At 36.8% G+C, this 15454-nt stretch overlaps 1 long non-coding RNA gene across 1 annotated transcript; it reads right to left on the bottom strand.

Moving 5' to 3' along the window:
- Positions 1–13388: 13388 nt before the first annotated feature.
- LOC146729923 (uncharacterized) lies at positions 13389–14242 on the bottom strand. The gene is made up of 2 exons (XR_014927831.1): positions 14057–14242; positions 13389–13562 (listed from the first exon to the last, which is right to left on the bottom strand). It is a non-coding gene; the product is annotated as an uncharacterized LOC146729923 (long non-coding RNA).
- Between the last annotated feature and the right edge of the window lie 1212 nt (positions 14243–15454).

Raw genomic sequence — 15454 nt, forward strand, 5'->3', positions numbered from 1 at the left:
GACATTTCATATAGAACCCCGCAGTTAAATTTGGAACGAAAATATGAAAAATCTAATATAGCTATTTATATTAGCAGATTGCATCGCTGCCCAAGCGCAAAGTGATTAACAAAGTGCTTACAAAGTTGTGAAAAGCTCGTGCAAAGTTGTCAGATTTACATGGAAATGTTACCTATTTTGATACATTATCGAGACCAGCAGTTAAAAGTTCGCGAAAGTGAATAAATATGTCGTAAAAGTCGTTTGAATATCACAGTGGCCTCCGAAGGATGTAGAATTTTGAAACACATCCAAACATTAAATGTCCGCCAATAACGATAAATTTCAAAAGACTCTGATAGATGAGTGGTCAGGTGATCGACCTATTATGCAAGTAAAGTTTAATCGGTCGTGGTTAGTACTTGCATGGGAGACAACCTGAGCAAACTAGCCGGTAAGTTGTTTTTTTGCAGTCTGCACCTGTTTGGTTTAAGCTGTTAAAACAGCGTGCAAAGTTGTCCAAAGCGATTGCGAAGTTGGTAGATTTGCGTGTTTACTTGACCTAAGTTGTTTTTATATCGAACCCTGCAGTTATATCGTATGAAAAATGAATAAAATCCATTTGAAGCCTCCCATGTTAACAGACTATCATGTGAGCCCGCCGTAATATGTACAAACACACCCTAAAAATGTGAAAAGCAATTAAAAAGTTGGTGGATTTGCGTGTATATTCCCCTATGACATTTCATATAGAACCCCGCAGTTAAATTTAGAACGAAAATATGAAAAATTTAATATAGCTATTTATATTAGCAGATTGCATCACTGCCCAAGCGCAAAGTGATTAACAAAGTGCTTGCAAAGTTGTGAAAAGCTCGTGCAAAGTTGTCAGATTTACATGGAAATGTTACCTATGTTGTTACATTATCGAGACCAGCAGTTAAATGTTCGCAAAAGTGAATAAATATGTCGTAAAAGTCGTTTGAATATCATAGTTGCCCCGAAGGATGTGGAATTTTGAAACACTTCCACACATTAAATCGCCGCCAATAACGATAAATTTCAAAGGATTCCGATAGATGAGTGGTCAGGTGATCGACCTATTATGAAAGTAAACTTTAATCGGTCGTGGTTAGTACTTGCATGGGAGACAACCTGAGCAAACTAGCCGGTAAGTTTTTTTTTTTTTTTTTTGCAGTCTGCACCTGTTTTGTTTAAGCTGTTAAAACAGCGTGCAAAGTTGTCCAAAGCGATTGCAAAGTTGGTAGATTTGCGTGTTTACTTGACCTAAGTTGTTTTTATATCGAACCCTGCAGTTATAACGTATGAAAAATGAATAAAATCCATTTGAAGCCACCCATGTTAGCAGACTGTCATGTGAGCCCGCCGTAATATGTACAAACACACCCTAAAAATGTGAAAAGCAATTAAAAAGTTGGTGAATTTGGGTGTATATTCCTCTAAGACATTTCATATAGAACCCCGCAGTTAAATTTAGAACGATAATATGAAAAATCTAACATAGCTATTTATATTAGCAGATTGCATCACTGCCCAAGCGCAAAGTGATTAACAAAGTGCTTGCAAACTTGTGAAAAGCTCGTGCAAAGTTGTCAGATTTACATGGAAATGTTACCTATGTTGTTACATTATCGAGACCAGCAGTTAAATGTTCGCAAAAGTGAATAAATATGTCGTAAAAGTCGTTTGAATATCATAGTGGCCCCGAAGGATGTGGAATTTTGAAACACTTCCACACATTAAATCGCCGCCAATAACGATAAATTTCAAAGGATTCCGATAGATGAGTGGTCAGGTGATCTACCTATTATGAAAGTAAACTTTAATCGGTCGTGGTTAGTACTTGCATGGGAGACAACCTGAGCAAACTAGCCGGTAAGTTTTTTTTTTTTTTTTTGCAGTATGCACCTGTTTTGTTTAAGCTGTTAAAATAGCGTGCAAAGTTGTCCAAAGCGATTGCAAAGTTGGTAGATTTGCGTGTTTACTTGACCTAAGTTGTTTTTATATCGAACCCTGCAGTTATAACGTATGAAAAATGAATAAAATCCATTTGAAGCCTCCCATGTTAGCAGACTGTCATGTGAGCCCGCCGTAATATGTACAAACACACCCTAAAAATGTGAAAAGCAATTAAAAAGTTGGTGGATTTGGGTGTATATTCCCCTAAGGCATTTCATATAGAACCCCGCAGTTAAATTTAGAACGATAATATGAAAAATCTAATATAGCTATTTATATTAGCAGATTGCATCACTGCCCAAGCGCAAAGTGATTAACAACGTGCTTGCAAAGTTGTGAAAAGCTCGTGCAAAGTTGTCAGATTTACATGGAAATGTTACCTATGTTGTTATATTATCGAGACCAGCAGTTAAATGTTCGCGAAAGTGAATAAATATGTCGTAAAAGTCGTTTGAATATCATAGTGGCCCCGAAGGATGTGGAATTTTGAAACCATTCCACACATTAAATGGCCGCCAATAACGATAAATTTCTAAGGATTTCGATAGATGAGTGGTCAGGTGATCGACCTATTATGAAAGTAAAGTTTAATCGGTCGTGGTTAGTACTTGCGTGGGAGACAACCTGAGCAAACTAGCCGGAAAGTTTTTTTTTTGCAGTCTGCACCTGTTTGGTTTAAGCTGTTAAAACAGCGTGCAAAGTTGTCCAAAGCGATTGCAAAGTTGGTAGATTTGCGTGTTTACTTGACCTACGTTGTTTTTATATCGAACCCTGCAGTTATAACGTATGAAAAATGAGTAAAATCCATTTGAAGCCTCCCATGTTAACAGACTATCATGTGAGCCCGCCGTAATATGTACAAACACACCCTAAAAATGTGAAAAGCAATTAAAAAGTTGGTGGATTTGGGTGTATATTCCCCCTAAGACATTTCATGTTGAACCCCGCAGTTAAATTTAGAACGAAAATATGAAAAATCTAATATAGCTATTTATATTAGCAGATTGCATCACTGCCCAAGCGCAAAGTGATTAACAAAGTGCTTGCAAAGTTGTGAAAAGCTCGTGCAAAGTTGTCAGATTTACATGGAAATGTTACCTATGTTGTTACATTATCGAGACCAGCAGTTAAATGTTCGCAAAAGTGAATAAATATGTCGTAAAAGTCGTTTGAATATCATAGTTGCCCCGAAGGATGTGGAATTTTGAAACACTTCCACACATTAAATTGCCGCCAATAACGATAAATTTCAAAGGATTCCGATAGATGAGTGGTCAGGTGATCGACCTATTATGAAAGTAAAGTTTAATCGGTCGTGGTTAGTACTTGCATGGGAGACAACCTGAGCAAACTAGCCAGTAAGTTTTTTTTTTTTTTTTTTTGCAGTCTGCACCTGTTTTGTTTAAGCTGTTAAAACAGCGTGCAAAGTTGTCCAAAGCGATTGCAAAGTTGGTAGATTTGCGTGTTTACTTGACCTAAGTTGTTTTTATATCGAACCCTGCAGTTATAACGTATGAAAAATGAATAAAATCCATTTGAAGCCTCCCATGTTAACAGACTATCATGTGAGCCCGCCGTAATATGTACAAACACACCCTAAAAATGTGAAAAGCAATTAAAAAGTTGGTGGATTTGGGTGTATATTCCCCCTAAGACATTTCATGTAGAACCCCGCAGTTAAATTTAGAACGAAAATATGAAAAATCTAATATAGCTATTTATATTAGCAGATTGCATCACTGCCCAAGCGCAATGTGATTAACAAAGTGCTTGCAAAGTTGTGAAAAGCTCGTGCAAAGTTGTCAGATTTACATGGAAATGTTACCTATGTTGTTACATTATCGAGACCAGCAGTTAAATGTTCGCGAAAGTGAATAAATATGTCGTAAAAGTCGTTTGAATATCATAGTGGCCCCGAAGGATGTGGAATTTTGAAACACTTCCACACATTAAATGGCCGCCAATAACGATAAATTTCTAAGGATTCCGATAGATGAGTGGTCAGGTGATCGACCTATTATGAAAGTAAAGTTTAATCGGTCGTGGTTAGTACTTGCGTGGGAGACAACCTGAGCAAACTAGCCGGAAAGTTTTTTTTTTGCAGTCTGCACCTGTTTGGTTTAAGCTGTTAAAACAGCGTGCAAAGTTGTCCAAAGCGATTGCAAAGTTGGTAGATTTGCGTGTTTACTTGACCTAAGTTGTTTTTATATCTAACCCTGCAGTTATAACGTATGAAAAGTGAATAAAATCCATTTGAAGCCTCCCATGTTAGCAGACTGTCATGTGAGCCCGCCGTAATATGTACAAACACACCCTAAAAATGTATAAAGCAATTAAAAAGTTGGTGAATTTGGGTGTATATTCCTCTAAGACATTTCATATAGAACCCCGCAGTTAAATTTAGAACGATAATATGAAAAATCTAATATAGCTATTTATATTAGCAGATTGCATCACTGCCCAAGCGAAAGTGATTAACAAAGTGCTTGCAAAGTTGTGCAAAGCTCGTGCAAAGTTGTCAGATTTACATGGAAATGTTACCTATGTTGTTACATTATCAAGACCAGCAGTTAAATGTTCGCGAAAGTGAATAAATATGTCGTAAAAGTCGTTTGAATATCATAGTGGCCCCGAAGGATGTGGAATTTTGAAACACTTCCACACATTAAATGGCCGCCAATAACGATAAATTTCAAAGGATTCCGATAGATGAGTGGTCAGGTGATCGACCTATTATGAAAGTAAAGTTTAATCGGTCGTGGTTAGTACTTGCATGGGAGACAACCTGAGCAAACTAGCCGGTAAGTTTTTTTTTTTTTTTGCAGTCTGCACCTGTTTGGTTTAAGCTGTTAAAACAGCGTGCAAAGTTGTCCAAAGCGATTGCAAAGTTGGTAGATTTGCGTGTTTACTTGACCTAAGTTGTTTTTATATCGAACCCTGCAGTTATAACGTATGAAAAATGAATAAAATCCATTTGAAGCCTCCCATGTTAGCAGACTGTCATGTGAGCCCGCCGTAATATGTACAAACACACCCTAAACATGTGAAAAGCAATTAAAAAGTTGGTGGATTTGGGTGTATATTCCCCTAAGACATTTCATATAGAACCCCGCAGTTAAATTTAGAACGATAATATGAAAAATCTAATATAGCTATTTATATTAGCAGATTGCATCACTGCCCAAGCGCAAAGTGATTAACAAAGTGCTTGCAAAGTTGTGAAAAGCTCGTGCAAAGTTGTCAGATTTACATGGAAATGTTACCTATTTTGTTACATTATCGAGACCAGCAGTTAAAAGTTCGCGAAAGTGAATAAATATGTCGTAAAAGTCGTTTGCATATCACAGTGGCCCCCGAAGGATGTAGAATTTTGAAACACTTCAAAACATTACATGGCAGCCAATAACGATAAATTTCAAAGGACTCTGATAGATGAGTGGTCAGGTGATCGACCTATTATGCAAGTAAAGTTTAATCGGTCGTGGTTAGTACTTGCATGGGAGACAACGTGAGCAAACTAGCCGGTAAGTTTTTATTTTTCTTTGCAGTCTGCACCTGTTTGGTTTAAGCTGTTAAAACAGCGTGCAAAGTTGTCCAAAGCGATTGCAAAGTTGGTAGATTTGCGTGTTTACTTGACCTAAGTTGTTTTTATATCGAACCCTGCAGTTATAACGTATGAAAAATGAATAAAATCCATTTGAAGCCTCCCATGTTAGCAGACTGTCATGTGAGCCCGCCGTAATATGTACAAACACACCCTAGAAATGTGAAAAGCAATTAAAAAGTTGGTGGATTTGGGTGTATGGTCCCCCTAAGACATTTCATATAGAACCCCGCAGTTAAATTTAGAACGAAAATATGAAAAAATCTAATATAGCTATTTATATTAGCAGATTGCATCGCTGCCCAAGCGCAAAGTGATTAACAAAGTGCTTACAAAGTTGTGAAAAGCTCGTGCAAAGTTGTCAGATTTACATGGAAATGTTACCTATTTTGTTACATTATCGAGACCAGCAGTTAAAAGTTCGCGAAAGTGAATAACTATGTCGTAAAAGTCGTTTGCATATCACAGTGGCCCCGAAGGATGTAGAATTTTTAAACACTTCCAAACATTAAATGGCCGCCAATAACGATAAATTTCAAAGGTCTCTGATAGATAAGTTGTGAGGTGATCGATCTATTATGCAAGTAAAGTTTAATCGGTCGTGGTTAGTACTTGCATGGGAGACAACCTGAGCAAACTAACCGGTAATTTTTTATTTTTTTTTTGCAGTCTGCACCTGTTTGGTTTAAGCTGATAAAACAGCGTGCAAAGTTGTCCAAAGCGATTGCAAAGTTGGTAGATTTGCGTGTTTACTTGACCTAAGTTGTTTTTATATCGAACCCTGCAGTTATAACGTATGAAAAATGAATAAAATCCATTTGAAGCCTCCCATGTTAGCAGACTGTCATGTGAGTCAGCCGTAATATGAACAAACACACCCTAAAAATGTGAAAAGCAATTAAAAAGTTGGTGGATTTGGGTGTATGTTCCCCCTAAGACATTTCATATAGAACCCTGCAGTTAAATTTAGAACGAAAATATGAAAAATCTAATATAGCTATTTATATTAGCAGATTGCATCACTGCGCTAGCGCAAAGTGATTAACAAAGTGCTTACAAAGTTGCGAAAAGCTCGTGCAAAGTTGTCAGATTTACATGGAAATGTTACCTATTATGTTACATTATCGAGACCAGCAGTTAAAAGTTCGCGAAAGTGAATAAATATGTCGTAAAAGTCGTTTGCATATCACAGTGGCCCCCGAAGGATGTAGAATTTTGAGACACTTCCATACATTAAATGGCCGCCAATAACGATAAATTTCAAAGGTCTCTGATAGATAAGTTGTGAGGTGATCGATCTATTATGCAAGTAAAGTTTAATCGGTCGTGGTTAGTACTTGCATGGGAGACAACCTGAGCAAACTAGCCGGTAAGTTTTTATTTTTTTTTTGCAGTCTGCACCTGTTTGGTTTAAGCTGATAAAACAGCGTGCAAAGTTGTCCAACGCGATTGCAAAGTTGGTAGATTTGCGTGTTTACTTGACCTAAGTTGTTTTTATATCGAACCCTGCAGTTATAACGTATGAAAAATGAATAAAATCCATTTGAAGCCTCCCATGTTAGCAGACTGTCATGTGAGCCCGCCGTAATATGTGCAAACACACCCTAAAAATGTGAAAAGCAATTAAAAAGTTGGTGGATTTGGGTGTATGTTCCCCCTAAGACATTTCATATAGAACCCCGCAGTTAAATTTAGAACGAAAATATGAAAAATATATAGCTATTTATATTAGCAGATTGCATCACTGCCCAAGCGCAAAGTGATTAACAAAGTTCTTGCAAAGTTGTGAAAAGCTCGTGCAAAGTTGTCAGATTTACATGGAATTGTTACCTATGTTGTTACATTATCGAGACCAGCAGTTAAATGTTCGCGAAAGTGAATAAATATGTCGTAAAAGTCGTTTGAATATCACAGTGGCCCCCGAAGGATGTAGAATTTTGAAACACTTCCAAACATTACATGGCCGCCAATAACGATAAATTTTAAAGGATTCTGATAGATGAGTGGTCAGGTGATCGACCTATTATGCAAGTAAAGTTTAATCGGTCGTGGTTAGTACTTGCATGGGAGACAACCTGAGCAAACTAGCCGGTAAGTTTTCTTTTTTGCAGTCTGCACCTGTTTGGTTTAAGCTGTTAAAACAGCGTGCAAAGTTGTCCCAAGCGATTGCAAAGTTTTTAGATTTGCGTGTTTACTTGACCTAAGTTGTTTTTATATCGAACCCTGCAGTTATAACGTATGAAAAATGAATAAAATCCATTTGAAGCCTCCCATGTTAGCAGACTGTCATGTGAGCCCGCCGTAATATTTACAAACACACCCTAAATTGTGAAAAGCAATTAAAAAGTTGGTGGATTTGGGTGTATATTCCCCCTAAGACATTTCATATAGAACCCCGCAGTTAAATTTAGAACGAAAATATGAAAAATCTAATATAGCTATTTATATTAGCAGATTGCATCGCTGCCCAAGCGCAAAGTGATTAACAAAGTGCTTACAAAGTTGTGAAAAGCTCGTGCAAAGTTGTCAGATTTACATGGAAATGTTACCTATTTTGTTACATTATCGAGACCAGCAGTTAAAAGTTCGCGAAAGTAATAAATATGTCGTGAAAGTCGTTTGAATATCACAGTGGCCCCCGAAGGATGTAGAATTTTGAAACACTTCCAAACATTAAATGGCCGCCAATAACGATAAATTTCAAAGGCCTCTGATAGATGAGTGGTCAGGTGATCGACTTATTATGCAAGTAAAGTTTAATCGGTCGTGGTTAGTACTTGCATGGGAGACAACCTGAGCAAACTAGCCGGTAAGCTTTTTTTGCAGTCTGCACCTGTTTGGTTTAAGCTGTTAAAACAGCGTGCAAAGTTGTCCAAAGCGATTGCAAAGTTGGTAGATTTGCGTGTTTACTTGACTTAAGTTGTTTTTATATCGAACCCTGCAGTTATAACGTACGAAAAATGAATAAAATCCATTTGAAGCCTCCCATGTTAGCAGACTGTCATGTGAGCCCGCCGTTTTATGTACAAACACACCCTAGAAATGTGAAAAGCAATTAAAAAGTTGGTGGATTTGCGTGTATATTCCCCCTATGACATTTCATATAGAACCTAGCAGTTAAATTTAAAACGAAAATATGAAAAATCTAATATAGCTATTTATATTAGCAGATTGCATCACTGCCCAAGCGCAAAGTGATTAACAATGTGCTTACAAAGTTGCGAAAAGCTCGTGCAAAGTTGTCAGATTTACATGGAAATGTTACCTATTTTGTTACATTATCGAGACCAGCAGTTAAAAGTTCGCGAAAGTAATAAATATGTCGTGAAAGTCGTTTGAATATCACAGTGGCCCCCGAAGGATGTAGAATTTTGAAACACTTCCAAACATTAAATGGCCGCCAATAACGATAAATTTCAAAGGCCTCTGATAGATGAGTGGTCAGGTGATCGACTTATTATGCAAGTAAAGTTTAATCGGTCGTGGTTAGTACTTGCATGGGAGACAACCTGAGCAAACTAGCCGGTAAGCTTTTTTTGCAGTCTGCACCTGTTTGGTTTAAGCTGTTAAAACAGCGTGCAAAGTTGTCCAAAGCGATTGCAAAGTTGGTAGATTTGCGTGTTTACTTGACTTAAGTTGTTTTTATATCGAACCCTGCAGTTATAACGTATGAAAAATGAATAAAATCCATTTGAAGCCTCCCATGTTAGCAGACTGTCATGTGAGCCCGCCGTAATATGTACAAACACACCCTAAAAATGTGAAAAGCAATTAAAAAGTTGGTGGATTTGGGTGTATGTTCCCCCTAAGACATTTCATATAGAACCCCGCAGTTAAATTTAGAACGAAAATATGAAAAATCTAATATAGCTATTTATATTAGCAGATTGCATCACTGCCCAAGCGCAAAGTGATTAACAAAGTGCTTACAAAGTTGCGAAAAGCTCGTGCAAAGTTGTCAGATTTACATGGAAATGTTACCTATGTTGTTACATTATCGAGACCAGCAGTTAAATGTTCGCGAAGGTGAATAAATATGTCGTAAAAGTCGTTTGAATATCACAGTGGCCCCGAAGGATGTAGAATTTTGAAACACTTCCAAACATTACATGGCCGCAAATAACAATAAATTTTAAAGGATTCTGATAGATGAGTGGTCAGGTGATCGACCTATTATGAAAGTAAAGTTTAATCGGTCGTGGTTAGTACTTGCATGGGAGACAACCTGAGCAAACTAGCCGGTAAGTTTTTTTTTTGCAGTCTGCACCTGTTTGGTTTAAGCTGTTAAAACAGCGTGCAAAGTTGTCCAAAGCGATTGCAAAGTTGGTAGATTTGCGTGTTTACTTGACCTAAGTTGTTTTTATATCGAACCCTGCAGTTATAACGTATGAAAAATGAATAAAATTCATTTGAAGCCTCCCATGTTAGCAGACTGTCATGTGAGCCCGCCGTAATATGTACAAACACACCCTAAAAATGTGAAAAGCAATTAAAAAGTTGGTGGATTTGGGTGTATGTTCCCCCTAAGACATTTCATATAGAACCCCGCAGTTAAATTTAGAACGAAAATATGAAAAATCTAATATAGCTATTTATATTAGCAGATTGCATCGCTGCCCAAGCGCAAAGTGATTAACAAAGTGCTTACAAAGTTGTGAAAAGCTCGTGCAAAGTTGTCAGATTTACATGGAAATGTTACCTATTTTGTTACATTATCGAGACCAGCAGTTAAAAGTTCGCGAAAGTAATAAATATGTCGTGAAAGTCGTTTGAATATCACAGTGGCCCCCGAAGGATGTAGAATTTTGAAACACTTCCAAACATTAAATGGCCGCCAATAACGATAAATTTCAAAGGACTCTGATAGATGAGTGGTCAGGTGATCGACCTATTATGCAAGTAAAGTTTAATCGGTCGTGGTTAGTACTTGCATGGGAGGCAAACTAGCCGGTAAGTTTTCTTTTTTGCAGTCTGCACCTGTTTGGTTTAAGCTGTTAAAACAGCGTGCAAAGTTGTCCAAAGCGATTGCAAAATTTTTAGATTTGCGTGTTTACTTGACCTAAGTTGTTTTCATATCGAACCCTGCAGTTATAACGTATGAAAAATGAATAAAATCCATTTGAAGCCTCCCATGTTAGCAGACTGTCATGTGAGCCCGCCGTAATATGTACAAACACACCCTAAAAATGTGAAAAGCAATTAACAAGTTGGTGGATTTGCGTGTATGTTCCTTCTATGACATTTCATATAGAACCCCGCAGTTAAATTTAGAACGAAAATATGAAAAATCTAATATAGCTATTTATATTAGCAGATTGCATCACTGCCCAAGCGCAAAGTGATTAACAAAGTGCTTACAAAGTTGTGAAAAGCTCGTGCAAAGTTGTCAGATTTACATGGAAATGTTACCTATGTTGTTACATTATCGAGACCAGCAGTTAAATGTTCGCGAAAGTGAATAAATATGTCGTAAAAGTCGTTTGAATATCACAGTGGCCCCCGAAAAATGTAGAATTTTGAAATACTTCAAAACATTAAATGGCCGCCAATAACAGTAAATTTCAAAGGACTCTGATAGATGAGTGGTCAGGTGATCGACCTATTATGAAAGTAAAGTTTAATCGGTCGTGGTTAGTACTTGCATGTGATACAACCTGAGCATACTAGCCGGTAAGTTTTTTTTTTTTGCAGTCTGCACCTGTTTGGTTTAAGCTGTTAAAACAGCGTGCAAAGTTGTCCAAAGCGATTGCAAAGTTGGTAGATTTGCGTGTTTACTTGACCTAAGTTGTTTTTATATCAAACCCTGCAGTTATAACGTATGAAAAATGAATAAAATCCATTTGAAGCCTCCCATGTTAGCAGACTGTCATGTGAACCCGCCGTAGTATGTACAAACACACCCTAAAAATGTGAAAAGCAATTAAAAAGTTGGTGGATTTGCGTGTATATTCCCCCTACGACATTTCATATAGAACCCCGCAGTTAAATTTTGAACGAAAATATGAAAAATCTAATATAGCTATTTATATTAGCAGATTGCATCACTGCCCAAGCGCAAAGTGATTAACAAAGTGCTTACAAAGTTGTGAAAAGCTCGTGCAAAGTTGTCAGATTTACATGGAAATGTTACCTATGTTGTTACATTATCGAGACCAGCAGTTAAATGTTCGCTAAAGTGAATAAATATGTCGTAAAAGTCGTTTGAATATCACAGTGGCCCCCGAAGGATGTAGAATTTTGAAATACTTCAAAATATCAAATGGCCGCCAATAACGGTAAATTTCAAAGGACTCTGATAGATGAGTGGTCAGGTGATCGACCTATTATGAAAGTAAAGTTTAATCGGTCGTGGTTAGTTCTTGCATGGGAGACAACCTGAGCAAACTATCCGGTAAGTTTTTTTTTTTTTTTTTTTTGCAGTCTGCACCTGTTTGGTTTAAGCTGTTAAAACAGCGTGCAAAGTTGTCCAAAGCGATTGCAAAGATGGTAGATTTGCGTGTTTACTTGACCTAAGTTGTTTTTATATCGAACCCTGCAGTTATAACGTATGAAAAATGAATAAAATTCATTTGAAGCCTCCCATGTTAGCAGACTGTCATGTGAGCCCGCCGTAATATGTACAAACACACCCTAAAAATGTGAAAAGCAATTAAAAAGTTGGTGGATTTGGGTGTATGTTCCCCCTAAGACATTTCATATAGAACCCAGCAGTTAAATTTAGAACGAAAATATGAAAAATCTAATATAGCTATTTATATTAGCAGATTGCATCGCTGCCCAAGCGCAAAGTGATTAACAAAGTGCTTACAAAGTTGTGAAAAGCTCGTGCAAAGTTGTCAGATTTACATGGAAATGTTACCTATTTTGTTACATTATCGAGACCAGCAGTTAAAAGTTCGCGAAAGTAATAAATATGTCGTGAAAGTCGTTTGAATATCACAGTGGCCCCCGAAGGATGTAGAATTTTGAAACACTTCCAAACATTAAATGGCCGCCAATAACGATAAATTTCAAAGGACTCTGATAGATGAGTGGTCAGGTGATCGACCTATTATGCAAGTAAAGTTTAATCGGTCGTGGTTAGTACTTGCATGGGAGACAACCTGAGCAAACTAGCCGGTAAGTTTTCTTTTTTGCAGTCTGCACCTGTTTGGTTTAAGCTGTTAAAACAGCGTGCAAAGTTGTCCAAAGCGATTGCAAAGTTTTTAGATTTGCGTGTTTACTTGACCTAAGTTGTTTTCATATCGAACCCTGCAGTTATAACGTATGAAAAATGAATAAAATCCATTTGAAGCCTCCCATGTTAGCAGACTGTCATGTGAGCCCGCCGTAATATTTACAAACACACCCTAAATTGTAAAAAGCAATTAAAAAGTTGGTGGATTTGGGTGTATATTCCCCCTAAGACATTTCATATAGAACCCCGCAGTTAAATTTAGAACGAAAATATGAAAAATCTAATATAGCTATTTATATTAGCAGATTGCATCGCAATCTGATTAAAATCTGATGTAGTGTACGGACTTTAATTATTGTGGCTATAAACTTATTTTAATTTTATTTTTTATTACTTTTGTTGTTGATGCCCTTTTATTTTATTATTTTACTTTGATTTTGATTTTGTGATTTTTTTTTTAATTCTGCCCTACCTACATCTGATCCGACGCCTATGTAAGTCCCGTTCAAATCTCGCATAAGTAACAGCCAATCACAGCCCCCCTTTTATACAGGCAGTCGGTTGCTTACTTTTCAGTGTAGCGATACTCTACGGGCAATCTTTCTGTACATTATATTTTGCCCACTTGAATAAACCATTAATAGAAAATTGCTAGTATATTTGTATTTGCAAAAGAAATTCCACAGCATTTTACAATTTTTGTCATTACATTGAATATTTTTTTCACTTCCAACAAATGTGTACACTTCCAGATACATCTTCGCCAACCAAGGTTCGTTCATTCAGTCATCGCTTCAATTTTACATCACTGAGCATAATTATCTAGAATGGAAGCAACAAAATAAGTAAATCGTAATGATTAGAACACTGTAAACAGCTATAGTAAACAATGCAAACTGATTTTAAATTGTATAACGGTCACCGGCCCACGGCATCGACGCAGAAAATTGGAGCAAAAAATATTTCCTGATCAATTGCGATGTGTTCCAAATAAAAAATATTTTATTCCAGTCCAAATCAGCTCAATTACTTTAATAAAGAGTTATTGTATAATGTACAAAATGATGATACAATTTGATGAATATTTACAGCTACGGTTTCAATATCGTGCACGATGTTGGCCCGATCTTCAACAAAACATCACCCGTCTCCAGGGCAGGCGACTGGAAAAAGACACTGGTGTTCGGTCGAAACGGCGGAAAAAAAATCGTCACTCCCAGAACAACTATGCAAAATAACGATCTAAAGTCGAACCATTCGAGCCACAATATTAACATAAAAATGACTTTCGTTGCATTTGACAATGATAAACTTACCGAAAAGCCGTGTTATTCTCGGTCGGTATAATCCGCCATTTTATTTGAGTGTGTTTGCCACCCGATTCCGCCCGGTGACGTCATCATGTGCGCTATAGAAGGAGGTATGTGATTCGTTGACTAAAATCGTCGATAGTGGGTCTCGTTGAAATCTCGTTACATAGGCATCGGCTCAGATGTAGGTAGGGCGGAATTAAAAAAATCACAAAATCAAAATCAAAGTAAAATAAAATAAAATAAAATAAAATAAAATAAAATAAAATAAAATAAAATAAAATAAAATAAAATAAAATAAAATAAAATAAAATGGCATTAATAACAAAAGTAATAAAAATTAAAATTAAAATAAGTTTATAGCCAAAATAATTAAAGCCCGTACACTACATCAGATTTTAATAAGATTGATTGCATCGCTGCCCAAGCGCAAAGTGATTAACAAAGTGCTTACAAAGTTGTGAAAAGCTCGTGCAAAGTTGTCAGATTTACATGGAAATGTTACCTATGTTGTTACATTATCGAGACCAGCAGTTAAATGTTCGCGAAAGTGAATAAATATGTCGTAAAAGTCGTTTGAATATCACAGTGGCCCCCGAAGGATGTAGAATTTTGAAATACTTCAAAACATTAAATGGCCGCCAATAACGGTAAATTTCAAAGGACTCTGATAGATGAGTGGTCAGGTGATCGACCTATTATGAAAGTAAAGTTTAATCGGTCGTGGTTAGTACTTGCATGTGATACAACCTGAGCAAACTAGCTGGTAAGTTTTTGTTTTTTTTTGCAGTCTGCACCTGTTTGGTTTAAGCTGTTAAAAGAGCGTGCAAAGTTGTCCAAAGCGATTGCAAAGTTGGTAGATTTGCGTGTTTACTTGACTTAAGTTGTTTTTATATCGAACCCTGCAGTTATAACGTATGAAAAATGAATAAAATCCATTTGAAGCCTCCCATGTTAGCAGACTGTCATGTGAGCCCGCCGTTTTATGTACAAACACACCCTAGAAATGTGAAAAGCAATTAAAAAGTTGGTGGATTTGCGTGTATATTCCCCCTATGACATTTCATATAGAACCTAGCAGTTAAATTTAAAACGAAAATATGAAAAATCTAATATAGCTATTTATATTAGCAGATTGCATCACTGCCCAAGCGCAAAGTGATTAACAAAGTGCTTACAAAGTTGCGAAAAGCTCGTGCAAAGTTGTCAGATTTACATGGTAATGTTACCTATGTTGTTACATTATCGAGACCAGCAGTTAAATGTTCCGAAAGTGAATAAATATGTCGTAAAAGTCGTTTGAATATCACAGTGGCCCCGAAGGATGTAGAATTTTGAAACACTTCAAAACACTAAATGGCCGCCAATAACGGTAAATTTCAATGGAGTCTGATATATGAGTGG

This window comes from Saccoglossus kowalevskii, chromosome 20 (assembly GCF_978046115.1).
Source record: "Saccoglossus kowalevskii chromosome 20, keSacKowa6.1, whole genome shotgun sequence".
In the NCBI taxonomy this organism is placed as follows: Eukaryota; Metazoa; Hemichordata; class Enteropneusta; family Harrimaniidae; genus Saccoglossus; species Saccoglossus kowalevskii.